Consider the following 20,959-nt stretch of genomic DNA (forward strand, 5'->3'; position numbering starts at 1 on the left):
GGTCACTCTAAGCCGACGGCTAGCCGTCGGCCTATGCGTGCCACGTCTCGGTTACTGGTCCATCTGGGGCATAGCTATAAGACGACGGCCTGGCCGTCGGCATAGGAGTGCCACGTGTCGGCTACTGGTTCACCTGGGCATAGGACAAATATGACATATATGACAAATATGACAGATATGACATTCAAACTCAAGATCATCATCATCATATCCAAATTCAGCAAGATCACAACAAATTCAACACACAAATATGACAGATCACACCAAGATGATCATCTCAAGATCATCATCATCATCATCATCTAAAGATCATCATCGGTGAAACTTAATGAACACAAGTATGAGAACTAAATATGAGACACAAGCATCATCATCGCCATCTAAAGAACGGTAAATAAGAACGGAACATGAAAAGTATGGCACGACATGCACTAACACGGGTATCATCATCGACATCAGCCAAGAAAGCCATCTAAAGAACTCGACGAAGCAGGAGTCGAGCCACCAGTCCCCTACATGTTTGAGAAGAGATTGTAAGGGTAAATATGATATGATAGTGTTGAACGAACGAGAGCTAGTTTATCAATAGTTAGGCAAATATACTAACGGGAGTGTGACTGCCTAGTGCCACCCATTCATCGAACATGGGCATGTGTGGGGGTTCTCCAGCAGGTGGGGGTCCCATTTGTGGTGGATCCATGGGGTTATTCCAAGACGCCAACATAGCATGGATGTTAGTTAACCAAGCAAATTAGAAGGTAAGAAGGAATGAAAGTGCAAGTTTTAGCTTGGTTCTAAGAGGGCAAAACTAACCGCCATCATCTGACGGTTGTAATCCTCATTTGCCTTCACTCGTTGCAAGTACTCCCGCACCTCGAGATTCCTAAGCTCGACAAAGGCCTTTTATTCCTACAAAATTTAGGTTGTTTGTAAGTGGGCAATGCTGAAAATAAACTGAGAAAGTGAGAAATAAAGATGATAAGGGGGAAATACTTACATCATGCAGGCGGGCTAAGGGAGGTTGCGAACGCCCCGTACTGGTGCACGACCTCGGGTTGGTAGCCTGAAGCCGTGTGTAAGAGACTGAAGGAGTGATCAAGCCATCGAAACACGGGTAGCGGCCATGGGCCTTCCCATGGATGGACACCACTGTCGTGTCGTCGATCTGAGATTCGACCACGTTAGGAGCATCCAGACCAGGCGGATGCAACCTCTCAATCTGCTGCTTGTACGACTCGAGGTGCTCCTCGTATTGCCATAGTACTCACTCTCGCCTTCCTTGGGATCAGGACTAGCACGGGCCAGCTTCCATGACTCCATGTTTGAGAGTGGCCTCTTCAACTTGTCCTCCTGCAACGTTAGACAGAAGTTAGCCATACATAAGAACATGACGGTAGGTGTAAAAAGAAGAACAACACACCGTGGGGAAGGGTTGGCTAGGGGGAGGGCAGGCACGGGTGATGGAGGGCTGGAGCAGGGGAGGGCCGGTCGCGCGCGGGGTAGCGCGGTCGGGGCGGGGACGAGGTGGCCGAAGCGGGACGGGGTCGACGGAGGTCGGGGCGGAGACGAGGTGGCTGAGGCGGGGAGACGATTTGGCTGGCGGGGGTGGCGCACGATAGGGCCGTCCGCACGCGGGGAAGGTCGTCAAGGAGGCGGCGACACGGGCAGAGGAGGAGGGCAGGGGTAGGGGCGAGGGCGGGTCCGGGCGGAGGCGGCGGTGGCGGGTCCGGGTGTAGACGGCGGCGGCGCGGGTTAGTCCGGGCGGAGGCGGCGGCGGCGGGACTGGGGATTTGGGGTCGAGAAAGGGATTTGGGGTCGAAAGAAAGACCGAATGACTGGGGGAGCAAGCAGCCGAGTGGATAAGGGGGGATTATCTGCTAAAATAATTAGCACAAATCAATGCCGATGGCAAAGCCGTCGTCAAAGGTACGCTCACGGATCGGCGAGCCATGGATCGATGATGTGTCATAGGATGCGGATCGATGACATGGCAACGTCTGGGCCGTCAGCGTAGATATGACGACGTCAAACTCCCGCTAGAGGAAGGCTCACCGGGCCCACATCTATGTCGACGGAAGGGCTATGCCGACGTGTCTGTTTCCCCCCTCCATGACATAGCTACAACGACTCCCGTGAGGGTGGCACACCCACGGAGCCGCGTGTCAGGTGCTTGCGCCTCCCACCAAACTTCCGCACACGTAGGAGGGCCCACCGCAAGACCTAGCATGCTTGCTACCCCCAAGTACCCCGTCCCGTCTAACCCAGACACACACGACCGGTGGATCTAGCCCTTTGACTTTCGCCGGACGGGGTTTGACCGATGGACCTTTTCACCGGGTTTTCATAGCCCAGCCCATAGCTACACCCCCAAACATTGTCCTGGCCCAACCCACGCCAAGATTCCCTCCGTGTCGGCCCGACGTGGTCGTTTCCCCCCTCCATGACACGGCGGCAGCGACGTCCGTTAGGGGGCACATCCCGGAGCCGTGTACCGGGTGCTTGCGCCTACCACCACGCTTCCACAAGCGTAGGAGGGCCCACCGCAAGACCTGGCGGCATAGCTACCCCCTAGGTACCATGTCCTGTCTAACCCTGACACGGACGGTCGGTGGATCTAGCCCTTTGACTTACGTCGGACGGGGTCTGACCGATGGACCTTTTCACCGGGTTGTCATAGCCCAGCCCATAGCTACACCCCCGAACACGGTCCCCGCCCAACCCACCCCGAGATTCCCTCTGTGTTGGCCGGACGTGGCCGTTTCCCCCATCCATGACACGGCGGCAGCGACGCCCGTGAGGGGGCACACCCACGGAGTCGGGTGCCGGGTGCTTGCGCCTGCCACCATGCTTCCAAACACGTAGGAGGTCCCACCGCAAGACTTGGCGGCACAGCTAGCCCCCTAGGTACACCATCCCGTCTAACCCTGACACAGACGACCGACGGATCTAGCCCTTTGACTTACGCCACACGGGGTTTGACCGATGGAACTTTTCACCGGGTTGTCATAGCCCATCCCATAGCTACACCCCCGTACATTGAACCGCCCAACCCGCCGCAAGATTTCCACCGTGTCGGCCCGACGTGGTTGTTACCCCCCTCCATGACACGATGGCAGCGATGCCCATGAGGGGGGGGGACACCCCGGAGCCGCATGCCGGGTGCTTGCGCCTGCTACCATGCTTCCACACGCGTAGGAGGGCCCACCGCAAGACCTCGCAGCATAAATATCCCCCTAGGTACCCCCGTCCCGTCTAACCCTGACACAAACGACTAGCGGATCTAGCCCTTTGACTCACGTCGAACGGGGTTTGACCAATGGACCTTTTCACCTGGTTGTCATAGTGCAGCCGATAGCTACACCCTCGAACATTGTCCTGGCCCAACCCACCCCAAGATTCCCTCCCTGTCGGCCCGACGTGGCCGTTTCCCCCCTCCATGGAACGACGGCAGCGATGCCCGTGAGGGGGCACACCCACAGAGCCGCGTGTCAGGTGCTTGCGCCTTCCACCACGCTTCCACACGTGTAGTAGGGCCCACCGCAAGACCTAGCGGCATAGCTACCCCCTAGGTTCCCTGTCCCGTCTAACCCTAACATAGCCGACCGGTGGATCTAGCCCTTTGACTTACGCCGGACAGGTTTTGACCGATGGACCTTTTCATCGAGTTGTCATAGCCGAGCCAATAGCTACACCCCCGAATACGGTCCCGGCCCAACCCACCGCAAGATTCCCTCTATGTCAGCTGGATGTGGCCGTTTCCCCCCTTCGTGACACGGCGGCATCGACGCCCGTGAGGGAGGGCACATCCCGGAGCCGTGTGCCGTGTGCTTGCGCCTGCCACCACGCTTCCACACGCGTAGGAGTGCCCACAACAAGACCTGGCGGCATAGCTACCCCTCTAGGTATCCCGTCCCGTCTAACCGTGACATAGACAACCGACGGATCTGGCCCTTTGACTTACGCCGGACGGGGTTTGACCGATGGACCTTTTCACTGGGTTGTCATAGCCCAACCCATAGCTACACCCCAAACACGGTTCCAACACAACCCACCCCGAGATTCCCTCCATGTCGGCCCGACGTGACTGTTTCTCCCCTCCGTGACACTGACACGGCGGCAGCGACGCACGTGAGGGGGGCACACCCATGGAGCCGCGTGCCGGGTGCTTGCGCGTGCAACCACACTTCCACACGCGTTGGAGGACCCATTGGAAGACCTGGCGTGTTTGCTACCCCTAGGTACCCCGTCCCGTCTAACCCAAACATAAACGACCGACGAATCTAGCCCATTGACTTCCGCCGGACGGGGTTTGACTGATGGACCTTTTCACCGGGTTGTCATAGCCCAGCCCATTGTTGGAAATATCCCCTAGAGGCAATAATAAATTGGTTATTATTATATTTCCTTGTTCATGATAATCATTTATTATCCATGCTAGAATTGTATTGATTGGAAACTCAAATACATGTGTGGATACATAGACAACACACTGTCCCTATTGAGCCTCTAGTTGACTAGCTCGTTGACCAAAGATGGTCAAGGTTTCCTAGCCATGTACAAGTGTTGTCACTTGATAACGGGATCACATCATTAGGAGAATTATGTGATGGACAAGACCGAAACAATGAACGTAGCATATGATCGTGTCAGTTTATTGCTACTGTTTTCTGCATGTCAATGTATCTGTTCCTATGACCATGAGATCATGAAAATCCGAGACACCGGAGTAATACCTTGTGTGTTATCAAACGCCGCAACATAAATGGGTGACTATAAAGGTTCTCTACAGGTATCTCCAAAGGTTCTGTTGGGTTTGCATGGATTAAGACTGGGATTTGTCACTTCGTGTGACAGAGAGGTATCTCGGGGCCCACTCGGTAATACAACATCACAATAAGCCTTTCAAGTAATGTGACTAAGAAGTTGGTCACGTGATCTTGTATTACGGAACGAGTAAATAGACTTGCCGATAATGAGATTGAACTAGGTATAGAAATATCGATGATCGAATCTCGGGCAAGTAACATACCGAAGGACAAAGGAAACTCCATACGGGATTAACTGAATCCTTGACATAGAGGTTCAACTGATAGAGATATTCATAGAATATGTAGGAGCCAATATGGACATCCAGGTCCCGCTATTGGTTATCGACCGGGGAGTGTCTCAGCTCATGTCTGCATAGTTCTCGAACCCTCAGGGTCTGCACACTTATGGTTCGGTGACGTTTCGGTATTATTGAGTCATTTGTGTTTGGTAACCGAAAGTTCTTAGGACTCTCTAGTGAGAGTTTGGACATCACAAGGAGCTCCGGAATGGTTCAGAGGTAAAGATTTTGAACTCCGGAAAAGTTTTGGGCATTTCCGGCAGTGTACCGGGAGTGACGAATGGGTTGTAGGGGTCCACCAGGTGGGCCCACCCACGCCAAAGGGTCTCATGGGCTATGGGAGGACATGGACCAGCCATTATTGGGATGGCCGAAGCCTCCACTAAATCCCAAGGCGGATTGGACGTGGGTAGGAAAGAATCCCAAAGGTGTAAAAGGTGGAAAGGGTTTCCAAGTGGAGAGGAGGAATCCTACTCCTAGTAGGATTGGAGTAGGACTCCTCTACCTCCAATTTCGGCCAAACCTTGAGGGTTTGAGGCTGCCTCCTCCCCTCCCTCCCTCCTATATATACTAGAGGTTATAGAGGTGAGCGCTAACCCAAATTGCCATGTGCTCCCTCTACTTCTCTCTAGATCTGTTTCTCCTCTAGTCTAGTTCGACGGTGCTTAGGCGAAGCCCTGCTGGATTAGTTCACCACCACCACCACCACACCGCCATGGTGGAGAACTCATCGACCTCTCCGCCCCTCTTGCTGGATCAAGAAGGCGGGGATCGTTATTGAGTTGTACGTGTGCTGAACATGGAGGTGCCGTCCGTTCGACGCTAGATCGGGACATATCGTGGGACGGCGACGATTTGGATCGCGAAGACGTTCCACTACATCAACCGCATTTCTTAACGCTTCCCGCTTAGCGATGTACAAGGCTATGTGGATCTGATCTCCCTCTCGTAGATGATCATCACCATGATAGGTCTTCGTGTGCGTAGGAATTTTTTTATTTCCCGTGCAACGTTCCCCAACAGTGGCATCATGAGCTAGGTCCATGCATAGACGATATCTCGAGTAGAACACAAAAGATTTTGTGTGCGTTGATGTTCAATTTGCTTCCCTCCTTAGTATTTTCTTGATTCGGCGGTATTGTTGGATTGAAGCGGCCCGGACCAACTTTACTCATACACTTACGGGAGACTCGTTTCATCGACTAACATGCAACTTGTTGCATAAAGATGACTGGCGGGTGTCTGTTTCTTAAACTTTAGTTGAATCGGATTTGACCGAGGCGGTCCTTGGAGAAGGTTAAGTAGAAATTTGCATATCACCGTTGTAGCTTTGAGTAAGTAAGATGCGATCATACTAGATACCCATAGCAGCCACGTAAAACATCCAACAACAAATTAGAGGACGTCTAACTTGTTTTAGCAGGGTATGCATGTGATGTGATATGGCCAAAGACATGATATGATATATTGAATGTATGAGATGATCATGTTGTAATAGTTAGATATCGAGTTGCACGTCGATGCTATGACAACCGACATGAGCCATAGGGTTGTCTTTAAACTAAAATTTATGCTTGCAGATGCTTTTACTATATCGCTAGGTTGTAGCTTTAGTAGTAATAGCATAGATAGCGCGACAACCTCGATGGTCGCACGATGATGGAGATCATGGTGCGATGCCAGTGACGATGGAGATCATGCCGGTGCTTTGGTGATGGAAATCAAGAAGCACAAGTTCATGGCCATATCATGTCACTTATGATTTGCATGTGATGTTAATCCTTTTACGCACCTTGTTTTTCTTAGGACGAGGCAGCATTATAAGGTGATCCCTCACTAAACTTTCAAGATAAAATTGTGTTCTCCTCGACTGTGCACCATTGCGACAGTTTGTCGTTTCGAGACACCACGTGATGATCGGGTGTGATAAACTCAACGTTCACATACAACGGGTGCAAAACAGTTGCACACGCGGAACACTCGGGGTGAAACTTGACGAGCCTAGCATCTACAGACGTGGCCTCGGAACACAAGAGACCGAAAGGTCGATCATGAATCATATAGTTTATATGATCAACATGGAGATGTTCACCATTGAAGCTAAACTCAACTCACGTGATGATCAGACTTGAGTTAGTGGATTTGGATCATGTGCCACTCGAATGACTAGAGGGATGTCTATTTGAGTGGGAGTTCTTAAGTAATATGATTAATTGAACTCATTATCATGAACATAGTCAAAAGGTCTTTGCAAATTATGTTGTAGCTTGTGCTGTAGCTCTACTTTTTTAGATATGTTCCTAGAGAAAATTTAGTTGAAAGTTGATAGTAGCAATTATGCGGACCAGGTCCATAAACTGAGGATTGTCCTCTTTGCTGCGCAGAAGGCTCATGTCCTTAATGCACCGCTCGGTGTGCTGAACCTCGAGCATCCTTTGTGGATGTTGCGAATATCTGACACACACGTTTTTTATGACTACGTGATTGTTCAGTGTGTAATGCTTAACGGCTTAGAATTTAGGCGCCAAAGACATTTTTAACGTCACGAAACATATGAGATGTTCCAAGAGATGAAATTGGGATTTGATGTTCGTTCCCTTGTTGAGAGGTATGAGACCTCCGACAAGTTTCTTTGTGTACAAAGTAAGGGAGAAAAGCTCAATCGTTGAGCATGTGGTCAGATTGTTTGAGTGCTATGATCGCTTGAATAGAGTGGGAGTTGACCTTCAAGATGAGATAGTGATGGTTCTCCAAAGTCACTGCCACCAAGCTACTAGAGCTTCGTGATGAACTATAACATATCAAGGATAGATATGATGATCCTTGAGCTATTCGCAATGTTTGACACCGCGAAAGTAGAAATCAAGTAGGAGCATCAATTGTTGATGGCTAGTAAAACCACTGGTTTCAAGAAGGGCAAGGGCAAGAAGGGATACTTCATGAAATGACAAACCAGTTGTTGCTCTAGTGAAGAGACCCAAGGTTGAACCCAAACCCGAGACTAAGTGCTTATGTAATAAGGGGAACAGTGTAACGACTAAGATGCGACCCTTTCCTATTTTTGGGGGCGAGGCCTCAAAAGGGAAAGGGGCGCATCTAAACGTTTCGCAAGAGAGATAATCATAACATTACATAACTGAAAGAGTGACAAGTAGGGCATACACTTGCCATCTAATAAGAGTATAACATTAAGCTTACAAACACACATTATTGAGAGCATAGTTTAGTCCCGCTATGGACAACACGAAACAAGTAAATCTATGAAATCTCGCATGCTAGCCTCACGATCACGACCAGGGCCTCAGTCCTCCGGATAGTTCACGTACAGTTGACCAGAGTCCTCATCGAACTCCCACTTCAGCTGGCTGTCATCAGGATCTCCTACGTCGGGCGTACATGTACCTGTTGGTGTTTGTAGTAATCAGTGAGGATCGGGGACTCAGCAATCGAATGACCTTGGCATCGAATCTAGCTAAGTTAATGGGTGAGTAAGGTTAAGTGTATGGGTTTACAGCAACCTAAGCATATATGGTGGCTACCTTACGATGATGAGAGTGATCAATGTGGTGGTCTACGCGAGCGATCGAAGACTAGATTGACCACTAAGTGATCCTGAACACCTACTTACATCAGACATAACCCCACCGTGTTCTCGATTAGAGAACGATGTCAAAAGGAGACAATCAAGGTTACGCACACAGTTGGCAGTTTTATAAGAGTTACTTTAAGTTGTTAGAACCGGATGTTAACAAAATGTCCACATTTGCCACATAACCGCGGGCACGGCTTTCCGAAAGATTAAACCCTCCAGGGGTGCTCCAACTAGTCCATCACAAGCTTTCACAGGCCGCAAAGTAATCCTCTATCACGAAACTCGTGATCTCATCGGATTCCTTAGAGGAAAACCTCAACTTTGAGGAGACCCAAAGTTTCACCGGAATCCCTATGCGCAAGATATCTCGTGAAAGGTAAAGCTAATCCAGCAAGGCCGCCCGTCGTGTCGACGAACCCGATAGGAGCCGCGTATCTCGTTCTCAGGACACGACGGATGAGCTAGACGTTGTGTTGGGCGGTTGGCTAAACCCTGGGTAACTAGGGGGCGCCGGACATCGTTCAGGTGGGACCAACACTCATGAGGAGCACTGGCCCGGGTTGTTGATTAATTCCTCGGGGTAGCTATTCCCTATGCAATTTTTACTAAGTTGTTAACAGATTAATACCAAAGTTGGGCCTAACTGGATGGGCTTTAATCTAAAACGAGTTATCAAGGGGGTCCCCATAACAACCCCGAACGTGTTAGGAGCGCTCAATTATGGAACCAAACACCGGTAACCGAAATTAGGCGGCAACAACGGAGCAAATCACCCGACAAAAGGCTAGGCCTCCCATTATTTACCAAGTATATAGGTGCATTAATTAAATAGCAGTTTAAACATAATGATATCAAAAATACCCATGTTATCACCTGGGACAGCTGGCACATGCAACTAGCAAAGCTATCCATTAGGGGTTAAGCAAGCCTACTTAGCCAAACAACATTTGCTAGGAGAGGGAAGTGTTTGGGGTTCATGGCAAAGATAGGTGGCATTTATATCAAGTGGTAGGCAGCGAGCATGTAACGAAGGAAACGTGATTCTAAGCATAACAAAGCTAGATACGGTGTCAAGGTCACGGTCATCTTGCGTGTGATGTCTTCAACTTGGAACTACTCTTGTTCTTCCTGCACGTACTCTCCAGAATCCACGTACTCGCTCTCCATTCCTGATGCTACCCAAGATAAGATAACAGCCAACGAACACCGGAAAAACATAATGCAACAATCAATATGATGCATGGTGAAGAAGAAAGCATGCATCAGTATTCTAGTCACTTTCACATGCATTAGTTGAGTTAACTTAATTCTGGACAGAACGTCATATTAAGTTATCTTTACATGCATGAATATGGCATGAACATGTACATCACGAGAAAACGATGCAAAAACATATAAAGAACGTATAGATCGGAGTCACGGATCAACCGGAAACTACAAAAAGAGTTACAAAGATCTACGGTTCAAAACAGCCACAAACACACACTAATGGGCACTCACTGGTGTAACCAGGTTGCCTCATGCTCAAGCAACAAAATACAAGTGGAATGGTGCTTGGGAACACACCACACCATCAACAATGCCCACACAAGCTTCAAAACAACACAAACATACAATCTGTTTTCAACAGCAACATAGCAGTTTGTCTACAAGATCTATAGTAGCTACAGCCTTCTAAATAAATCACACAAGGCATGAAACTGAAGCCATCCAAAAGCACTACAACCCTAGACAAGAAGCTAAGGCAAAGGAATCACCCATGAGGAGATCTATAGACACTAACTTGGACAAAAACTATCACAAATTGGGACTTAGTGAAAATCACAGGTTTTCACCAGCTGCTTATGCTCTGAATCATTTTGGCAGCCTCCAAAATGATATCTACAGGAGGTGTATAAGCATGAAATTTACAGGGAGCTAAACAAACATAAAATCTCACAAATAGTAGTTTGTTTCATGGGCTAACTCCCAACACAGGAGCTAATTCACACAAGACAACAGGGAAAGAAAATAACTCCAGATTCCCAGACTTAGTGAAATTCTCAGGTTTTCACTAATCTGACAGATTCAGCCAAGTACCCACTTTGACAGGGCACAATAGGTGCATACAAATCCCTAGGTACAAAATGAAAGTCCCATGCTGTAGAGGGGTTCAGCCACTACCATTCCATCAAGGAATCATCCACAAAGGGCCAAAGCACCACCTAATGTAAAGCTCTAAACATGGGATCATATCAGAAAATAACAGGTTTATGAAGTTCCTCTAAAGTGAAATCTGACTGCACCAATGGATTCCTGGGATGATTCTAGCCCAAATCCATATATCATACATGGGTAGTTGCATGTAACAAAAAAGCACAAAGCTAGCTCAAAAATATCACCAAGAAACCCTAAAGCTACAAGTGACTATCATCACATGTAGGAGCTATCCTATTTGGCTTCAAATACACATGCACACACACTAGGGCTAGATCATCCTATCTAGGCATAGCATGGATTCTCTAGCAAGGTCACTCTAACATAGAGCTAGGTTTTCATCCACACACACACATGTGCAACACATACACATGCACATGTATAAGTGGACTCACACCAGACCATCCACACCTACACATGCACACACTCAAGAACTACTCACACAACACCACATGTCTATTTGCAATCATGAGGGATTAAGCCCTCTCGCACAAGTGTATGTGCACACTCATGCACACATGCACAACACACTCTAATCTACACACACATACTCTACACCCTAGTGCCACATGGGAAAATAAAGAAAACATCAAACACAACCCCCTGGTAGTAAAAGAACAACACAACAAAATGACAACAAAGGAAAAAATAAAAACAAAATACAAAAAGGGGGAGGATGTGGGGATCGAACCCACAATCTCCTTGGTGCAACATCAGACCCACACCACTGGGCTAGGCATCAGCGCTTACCAGAGAGAGGGCTTCAGGCTAGGTAAGTCCTCTCTGGCGCTGCCCTGCAACTAGGCAAAAATTAAAAGAAAAAGGGCGCCCCGGGGGGGGGGGGGAGGATCGAACCCGCGACGCACGCGCAGGCGCCCGGCTCTGTTGCCACTGCGCTACGCTCGCTGAACTTAACATAGAGGGGGGTGGTGCTCTTTTGAGCTGCCCCCTCTGCTCTACTACCGTCTACGCGGCCGAAATAGGGAAGAACGCCGGCGGCTCTCCGACGACTAATTCCTATGGCGGCTACCACGCGGGGGAAGAGGCAACCCCAGGGGTTCCATTCCCGGGGCTAGCTCCCTGGGAGGAGCCCCACTGCGACGGCACGATGGCGCGGCTATCCTACTGCGATGGCGGCGATGGCAGAGGCCTACAGCGAGGCTAAGCGCAACAGGAGGCTCTACGGCGAGGGGAAGAAGAAGGAGGAGGTGCTGGCGCTCATCCTAACGCGACGAGGAGGAGGATCGGCCTGACGAAGAGGAAGAAGAGGCAAGGCGACGGCTCTGCCCCGCTCCGCCCGAGATGACGACGGCGAGGAGGGGCCGACACAGGAGGGGATCCACCCTTCTAGCACCGGGAATGGATCGAGGGAGGATCCCGCATCCTCCCTGCGTGCTTGGACTTAACGGGGAAGCACCGACGACGAGGGGAAGGACGACGACGAGGCGGCGGCGCTCTCTCTGAACCTCTCTCTCTCTCTCTCTCTCTCTCTCTCTCTCTCTGAATCTCTCTCTGAAATCTTACCTGTAGCAGGGGAAGAAGGAGGGAGAAGGAGGTGGCGGCGGGGAGAGGGTGTTGGGAAACGTCGCATGGGAAACAAAAATTTTCCTACGTGCACGAAGACCTATCATGGTGATGTCCATCTACGAGAGGGGATGAGTGATCTACGTACCCTTGTAGACCGTACAACAGAAGCGTTAGAGAACGCGGTTGATGTAGTGGAACGTCCTCACGTCCCTCGATCCGCCCCGCGAACAATCCCGCGATCAGTCCCACGATCTAGTACCGAACGGACGGCACCTCCGCGTTCAGCACACGTACAGCTCGATGATGATCTCGGCCTTCTTGATCCAGCAAGAGAGACGGAGAGGTAGAAGAGTTCTCCGGCAGCGTGACGGCGCTCCGGAGGTTGGTGATGACCTTGTCTCAGCAGGGCTCCGCCCGAGCTCCGCAGAAACGCGATCTAGAGGAAAAACCGTGGAGGTATGTGGTCGGGCTGCCGTGGAAAAGTCGTCTCAAATCAGCCCTAAAACCTCCGTATATATAGGTGGGAGGGAGGGGGCCTTGCCTTGGGGTCCAAGGACCCTCAAGGAGTCGGCCGAGCCAAGGGGGAGGACTCTCCCCCCCCAAACCGAGTTGGACTAGGTTTGGTGGGAGGGAGTCCCCCTCCCTTCCCACCTCCTCCCTTTTTTTTCTTTTTCCTTTGATTTCTTATCCTTGGCGCATAGGGCCCTTTTGGGCTGTCCCACCAGCCCACTAAGGGCTGGTGCGCCACCCTTATGGCCTATGGGCTTCCCCGGGGTGGGTTGCCCCCCCGGTGAACTCCCGGAACCCATTCGTCATTCCCGGTACATTCCCGGTAACTCCGAAAACCTTCCGGTAATCAAATGAGGTCATCCTATATATCAATCTTCGTTTCCGGACCATTCCGAAAACCCTCGTGACGTCCGTGATCTCATCTGGGACTCCTAAAAACATTCGGTAACCAACCATATAACTCAAATACGCATAAAACAACGTCGAACCTTAAGTGTGCAGACCCTGCGGGTTCGAGAACTATGTAGACATGACCCGAGAGACTCCTCGGTCAATATCCAATAGCGGGACCTGGATGCCCATATTGGATCCTACATATTCTATGAAGATCTTATCGTTTGAACCTCAGTGCCAAGGATTCGTATAATCCCGTATGTTATTCCCTTTGTCCTTCGGTATGTTACTTGCCTGAGATTCGATCGTCAGTATCCGCATACCTATTTCAATCTCGTTTACCGGCAAGTCTCTTTACTCGTTCCATAATACAAGATCCCGCAACTTACACTAAGTTACATTGCTTGCAAGGCTTGTGTGTGATGTTGTATTACCGAGTGGGCCCCGAGATACCTCTCCGTCACACGGAGTGACAAATCCCAGTCTTGATCCATACTAACTCAACTAACACCTTCGGAGATACGTGTAGAGCATCTTTATAGTCACCCAGTTACGTTGCGACATTTGATACACACAAAGCATTCCTCCGGTGTCAGTGAGTTATATGATCTCATGGTCATAGGAATAAATACTTGACACGCAGAAAACAGTAGCAACAAAATGACACGATCAACATGCTACGTCTATTAGTTTGGGTCTAGTCCATCACGTGATTCTCCCAATGACGTGATCCAGTTATCAAGCAACAACACCTTGTTCATAATCAGAAGACACTGACTATCATTGACCAACTGGCTAGCCAACTAGAGGCATGCCAGGGACGGTGTTTTGTCTATGTATCCACACATGTAAATGAGTCTTCATTCAATACAATTATAGCATGGATAATAAACTATTATCTTGATACAGGAATTATAATAATAACTATATATTTATTATTGCCTCTAGGGCATAATTACAACAGTCTCCCACTTGCACTAGAGTCAATAATCTAGTCCTCACATCACCATGTGAATTACATTGTAATAAATCTAACACCCATACAGTTCTGGTGTCGATCATGTTTTGGCCGTGGAAGAGGTTTAGTCAGCGGGTCTGCTACATTCAGATCCGTGTGCACTTTGCATATATTTACGTCCTCTTCCTCGACGTAGTCGCGGATGAGGTTGAAGCGTCGTTTGATGTGTCTGGTCTTCTTGTGAAACCGTGGTTCCTTTGCTAAGGCAATGGCACCCGTGTTGTCACAGAACAAGGTTATTGGATCCAGTGCACTTGGCACCACTCCAAGATCCATCATGAACTGCTTCATCCAGACACCCTCCTTAGCCGCCTCCGAGGCAGCCATGTACTCCGCTTCACATGTAGAATCTGCTACGACGCTTTGCTTGGAACTGCACCAGCTTACTGCACCCCCATTAAGAATAAATACGTATCCAGTTTGCGACTTAGAGTCGTCCGGATCTAAGTCAAAGCTTGCATCGACGTAACCTTTTACGGCGAGCTCTTCGTCACCTCCATACACGAGAAACATCTCCTTAGTCCTTTTCAGGTACTTCAGGATATTCTTGACCGTTGTCCAGTGATCCACTCCTGGATTACTCTGGAACCTACCTGCCATACTTATGGCCAGGCTAACATCCGGTCTAGTGCACAGCATCGCATACATGATAGAACCTATGGCTGAAGCATAGGGGACGGAGCGCATATGCTCTCTATCTTCATCAGTTGCTGGGCACTGAGTCTTACTCAATCTTGTACCTTGTAAAACTGGCAAGAACCATTTCTTGGACTGTTCCATTTTGAACCTCTTCAAAACTTTATCAAGGTATGTGCTTTGTGAAAGTCCTATCAGGCGTTTTGATCTATCCCTATAGATCTTAATGCCTAGAATGTAAGTAGCTTCTCCTAGGTCCTTCATAGAGAAACTTTTATTCAAGTAACCTTTTATGCTCTCCGAAAGCTCTACGTTGTTTCCAATCAGTAATATGTCATCCACATATAATATTAGAAACGCCACAGAGCTCCCACTCACTTTCTTGTAAATACAAGATTCTCCAACCACTTGTATAAACCCAAATGCTTTGATCACCTCATCAAAGCGCTTGTTCCAACTCCGAGATGCTTGCACCAGTCCATAAATGGATCGCTGGAGCTTGCACACCTTGTCAGCATTTTTAGGATCGACAAAACCTTCGGGTTGCATCATATACAACTCTTCCTTAAGGAAACCGTTAAGGAACGCCGTTTTGACATCCATTTGCCAGATTTCATAATCGAAAAATGCAGCTATTGCTAACATGATTCTGACGGACTTAAGCATCGCTACGGGTGAGAAAGTCTCATCGTAGTCAACTCCTGGAACTTGTGAAAAACCCTTTGCCACAAGTCAAGCTTTATAAACGGTCACATTACCGTCAGCGTCCGTCTTCTTCTTAAAGATCCATTTGTTCTGAATAGCCTTGCGGCCCTCAGGTAGTATCTCCAAAGTCCACACTTTGTTCTCATACATGGATCCTATCTCGGATTTCATGGCTTCTAGCCATTTGTTGGAATCTGGGCCCACCATTGCTTCTTCATAATTTGCAGGTTCATTGTTGTCTAACAACATGATTGATAAGACGGGATTACCGTACCACTCTAGAGCAGCACGTGATCTCGTCGACCTGCGTGGTTCAACAGAAACTTGAACTGGAGTTTCATGATCATCATCATTAACTTCCTCCTCAACCGGCGTCGCAACGACAGAGGTTTCCCCTTGCCCTGCGCCACCATCCAGAGGGATGAGAGGTTCGACAACCTCGTCAAGTTCTATCTTCCTCCCACTCAATTCTCTCTCGAGAAACTCCTTCTCGAGAAAAGCTCCGTTTTTAGCAACAAACACTTTGCCCTCGGATTTGAGATAGAAGGTGTACCCAACTGTCTCTTTTGGGTAACCTATGAAGACGCACTTTTCCGCTTTGGGTTCCAGCTTTTCAGGCTGAAGCTTTTTGACATAAGCATCACATCCCCAAACTTTAAGAAACGACAACTTTGGCCTTTTGCCATACCACAGTTCGTATGGTGTCATCTCAACGGATTTTGATGGTGACCTATTTAAAGCGAATGCAGCTGTTTCTAATGCATAACCCCAAAATGATAACGACAAATCAGTAAGAGACATCATAGATCGCACCATCTCTAACAAAGTACGATTACGACGTTCGGACACACCATTACGCTGTGATGTTCCAGGCGGTGTTAACTGCGAAACAATTCCACATTGTCTTAAGTGAGCACCAAACTCGAAATTCAGATATTCACCCCCACGATCAGACCGTAGGAACTTGATCTTCTTGTTACGATGATTTTCCACTTCCCTCTGAAATTGCTTGAACTTTTCAAATGTTTCAGACTTGTGCTTCATCAAGTAGACATAACCATATCTACTTAAATCGTCAGTGAAGGTGAGAAAATAACGATATCCGCCGCGTGCCTCCACGCTCATTGGACCACACACATCGGTATGTATGATTTCCAACAAGTCACTTGCACGCTCCATTGTTCCGGAGAACGGAGTCTTAGTCATCTTGCCCATAAGGCATGGTTCGCACGTGTCAAGTGAATCAAAGTCAAGTGACTCCAAACGTCCATCAGCATGGAGTTTCTTCATGCGCTTTACACCAATATGACCCAAGCGGCAGTGCCACAAATATATGGCGCTATCTTTGTTTACTCTAACTCTTTTGGTCTCAATGTTATGTATATGCGTATCGCTATCAAGATTCAATATGAACAATCCTCTCACATTCGGTGCATGACCATAAAAGATGTTACTCATAGAAATAGAACAACCATTATTCTCAGACTTAAAAGAGTAACCGTCTCGCAATAAACAAGATCCAGATATAATGTTCATGCTCAACGCAGACACTAAATAACAATGATTTAAGTTCATCACTAATCCCGATGGTAGCTGAAGTGACACTGTGCCGACGGCGATTGCATCAACCTTGGAACCATTTCCTACGCGCATTGTCACTTCGTCTTTCGCCAGCCTTTGTCTATTCCGCAGTTCCTGCTTCGAGTTGCAAATGTGAGCAACAGAACCGGTATCGAATACCCAGGCACTACTACGAGAGCCGGTTAAGTACACATCAATAACATGTATATCAAATATACCTGATTTTTCTTTGCCCGCCTTCTTATCTGCCAGATACTTGGGGCAATTGCGCTTCCAGTGACCCATACCCTTGCAATAGAAGCACTCTGTTTCAGGCTTAGGTCCAGCCTTGGGTTTCTTCGGCGGATTGGCAACAGGCTTGCCGCTCTTCTTCGAATTGCCCTTCTTGCCTTTGCCATTTCTCTTGAAACTAGTGGTCTTGCTTACCATCAACACTTGATGTTCTTTACGGAGTTCAGACTCTGCGACTTTCAGCATCACAAACAACTCGCCGGGAGACTTGTTCATCCCTTGCATGTTGTAGTTCAACACAAAGCCTTTATAGCTTGGCGGTAGTGATTGAAGGATTCTGTCAGTGATAGCTTCTTGCGGGAGTTCAATCCCTAGCTCAGCTAGACGGTTTGAGTACCCAGACATTTTGAGCACATGTTCACTGACAGACGAGTTTTCCTCCATCTTGCAAGCATAGAATTTATCGGAGGTATCATACCTCTCGATCCGGGCATTCTTCTGAAAGATAAACTCCAACTCATGGAACATCTCAAATGCTCCATGACGCTCAAAGCGACGTTGAAGTCCCGGTTCTAAGCCATACAAGACTGCACATTGAACTATTGAGTAGTCCTCCTTACATGCTAACCAAACGTTCTTAACATCCTGATCAGCCGTAGCGGGTGGTTCATCTCCTAGCGCAGCATTAAGGACATAATCCTTCTTCCCAGCTTGTAAGATCAGCTTAAGATTACGATCCCAGTCTACAAAGTTGCTTCCATCATCTTTCAACTTAGCTTTCTCTAGGAACGTATTAAAATTCAGGATGACTGTCGCGTGAGCCATGATCTACAAATCAAATATATTCAAAGTGGACTCAGTCTATGTTCAAGATAATTAGAGTTCAACTTAATCAAATTATATGCTAAACTCCCACTCAAAAAGTACATCTCTCTAGTCATTTGAGTGGTTCATGATCCACTTACACTATCCCAAGTCTGATCATCACGTGAGTTGAGTATAGTTTCAGTGGTAAGCATCCCTATGCTAATCATATCAACTATATGATTCATGATCGACCTTTCGGTCTCATGTGTTCCGAGGCCATGTCTGCACATGCTAGGCTCGTCAAGCTTAACCCGAGTGTTCCGCGTGCGCAACTGTTTTGCACCCGTTGTATGTGAACGTTGAGTCTATCACACCCGATCATCACGTGGTGTCTCGAAACGACGAACTGTAGCAACGGTGCACAGTCGGGGAGAACACAATTTCGTCTTGAAATTTTAGTGAGAGATCACCTCATAATGCTACCGTCGTTCTAAGCAAAATAAGGTGCATAAAAGGATTAACATCACATGCAATTCATAAGTGACATGATATGGCCATCATCACGTGCTTCTTGATCTCCATCACCAAAGCACCGGCACGATCTTCTTGTCACTGGCGCCACACCATGATCATCCATCAACGTGTTGCCATCGGGGTTGTCGTGCTACTTATGCTATTACTACTAAAGCTACATCCTAGCAAAATAGTAAACGCATCTGCAAGCACAAACGTTAGTATAAATACAACCCTATGGCTCCTGCCGGTTGCCGTACCATCGACGTGCAAGTCAATATTTCTATTACAACATGATCATCTCATACATCCAATATATCACATCACATCGTTGGCCATATCACATCACAATCATACCCTGCAAAAACAAGTTAGACGTCCTCTAATTTTGTTGTTGCATGTTTTACGTGGTGACCAAGGGTATCTAGTAGGATCGCATCTTACTTACGCAAACACCACAATGGAGATATATGAGTTGCTATTTAACCTCATCCAAGGACCTCCTCGGTCAAATCCGATTCAACTAAAGTTGGAGAAACCGTCACTTGCCATTCATCTTTGAGCAAAGGGGGTTACTCGTAACGATGAAACCAGTCTCTCGTAAGCGTACGAGTAATGTCGGTCCAAGCCGCTTCAATCCAACAATACCGCGGAATCAAGAAAAGACTAAGGAGGGCAGCAAAACGCACATCACCGCCCACAAAAACTTTTGTGTTCTACTCGAGAAGACATCTACGCATGAATCTAGCTCATGATGCCACTGTTGGGGAACGTCGCATGGGAAACAAAAATTTTCCTACGCGCACGAAGACCTATCATGGTGATGTCCATCTACGAGAGGGGATGAGTGATCTACGTACCCTTGTAGACCATACAGCAGAAGCGTTAGAGAACGCGGTTGATGTAGTGGAACGTCCTCACGTCCCTCGATCCGCCCCGCGAACAATCCCGCGATCAGTCCCACGATCTAGTACCGAACGGACGGCACATCCGCGTTCAGCACACGTACAGCTCGACGATGATCTCGGCCTTCTTGATCCAGCAAGAGAGACAGAGAGGTAGAAGAGTTCTCCGGCAGCGTGACGGCGCTTCGGAGGTTGGTGATGACCTTGTCTCAGCAGGGCTCCGCCCGAGCTCCGCAGAAACGCGATCTAGAGGAAAAACCGTGGAGGTATGTGGTCGGGCTGCCGTGGAAAAGTCGTCTCAAATCAGCCCTAAAACCTCCGTATATATAGGTGGGAGGGAGGGGGCCTTGCCTTGGGGTCCAAGGACCCTCAAGGAGTCGGCCGAGCCAAGGGGGAGGACTCTCCCCCCCCAAACCGAGTTGGACTAGGTTTGGTGGGAGGGAGTCCCCCTCCCTTCCCACCTCCTCCCTTTTTTTTTCTTTTTCCTTTGATTTCTTATCCTTGGCGCATAGGGCCCTTTTGGGCTGTCCCACCAGCCCACTAAGGGCTGGTGCGCCACCCTTATGGCCTATGGGCTTCCCCGGGGTGGGTTGCCCCCCCGGTGAACTCCCGGAACCCATTCGTCATTCCCGGTACATTCCCGGTAACTCCGAAAACCTTCCGGTAATCAAATGAGGTCATCCTATATATCAATCTTCGTTTCCGGACCATTCCGGAAACCCTCGTGACGTCCGTGATCTCATCCGGGACTCCGAACAACATTCGGTAACCAACCATATAACTCAAATACGCATAAAACAACGTCGAACCTTAAGTGTGCAGACCCTGCGGGTTCGAGAACTATGTAGACATGACCCGAGAGACTCCTCGGTCAATATCCAATAGCGGGACTTGGATGCCCATATTGGATCCTACATATTCTACGAAGATCTTATCGTTTGAACCTCAGTGCCAAGGATTCGTATAATCCCGTATGTTATTCCCTTTGTCCTTCGGTATGTTACTTGCCTGAGATTCGATCGTCAGTATCCGCATACCTATTTCAATCTCGTTTACCGGCAAGTCTCTTTACTCGTTCCGTAATACAAGATCCCGCAACTTACACTAAGTTACATTGCTTGCAAGGCTTGTGTGTGATGTTGTATTACCGAGTGGGCCCCGATATACCTCTCCGTCACACGGAGTGACAAATCCCAGTCTTGATCCATACTAACTCAACTAACACCTTCGGAGATACC

This window comes from Hordeum vulgare, chromosome 5H (assembly GCF_904849725.1).
Source record: "Hordeum vulgare subsp. vulgare chromosome 5H, MorexV3_pseudomolecules_assembly, whole genome shotgun sequence".
In the NCBI taxonomy this organism is placed as follows: Eukaryota; Viridiplantae; Streptophyta; class Magnoliopsida; order Poales; family Poaceae; genus Hordeum; species Hordeum vulgare.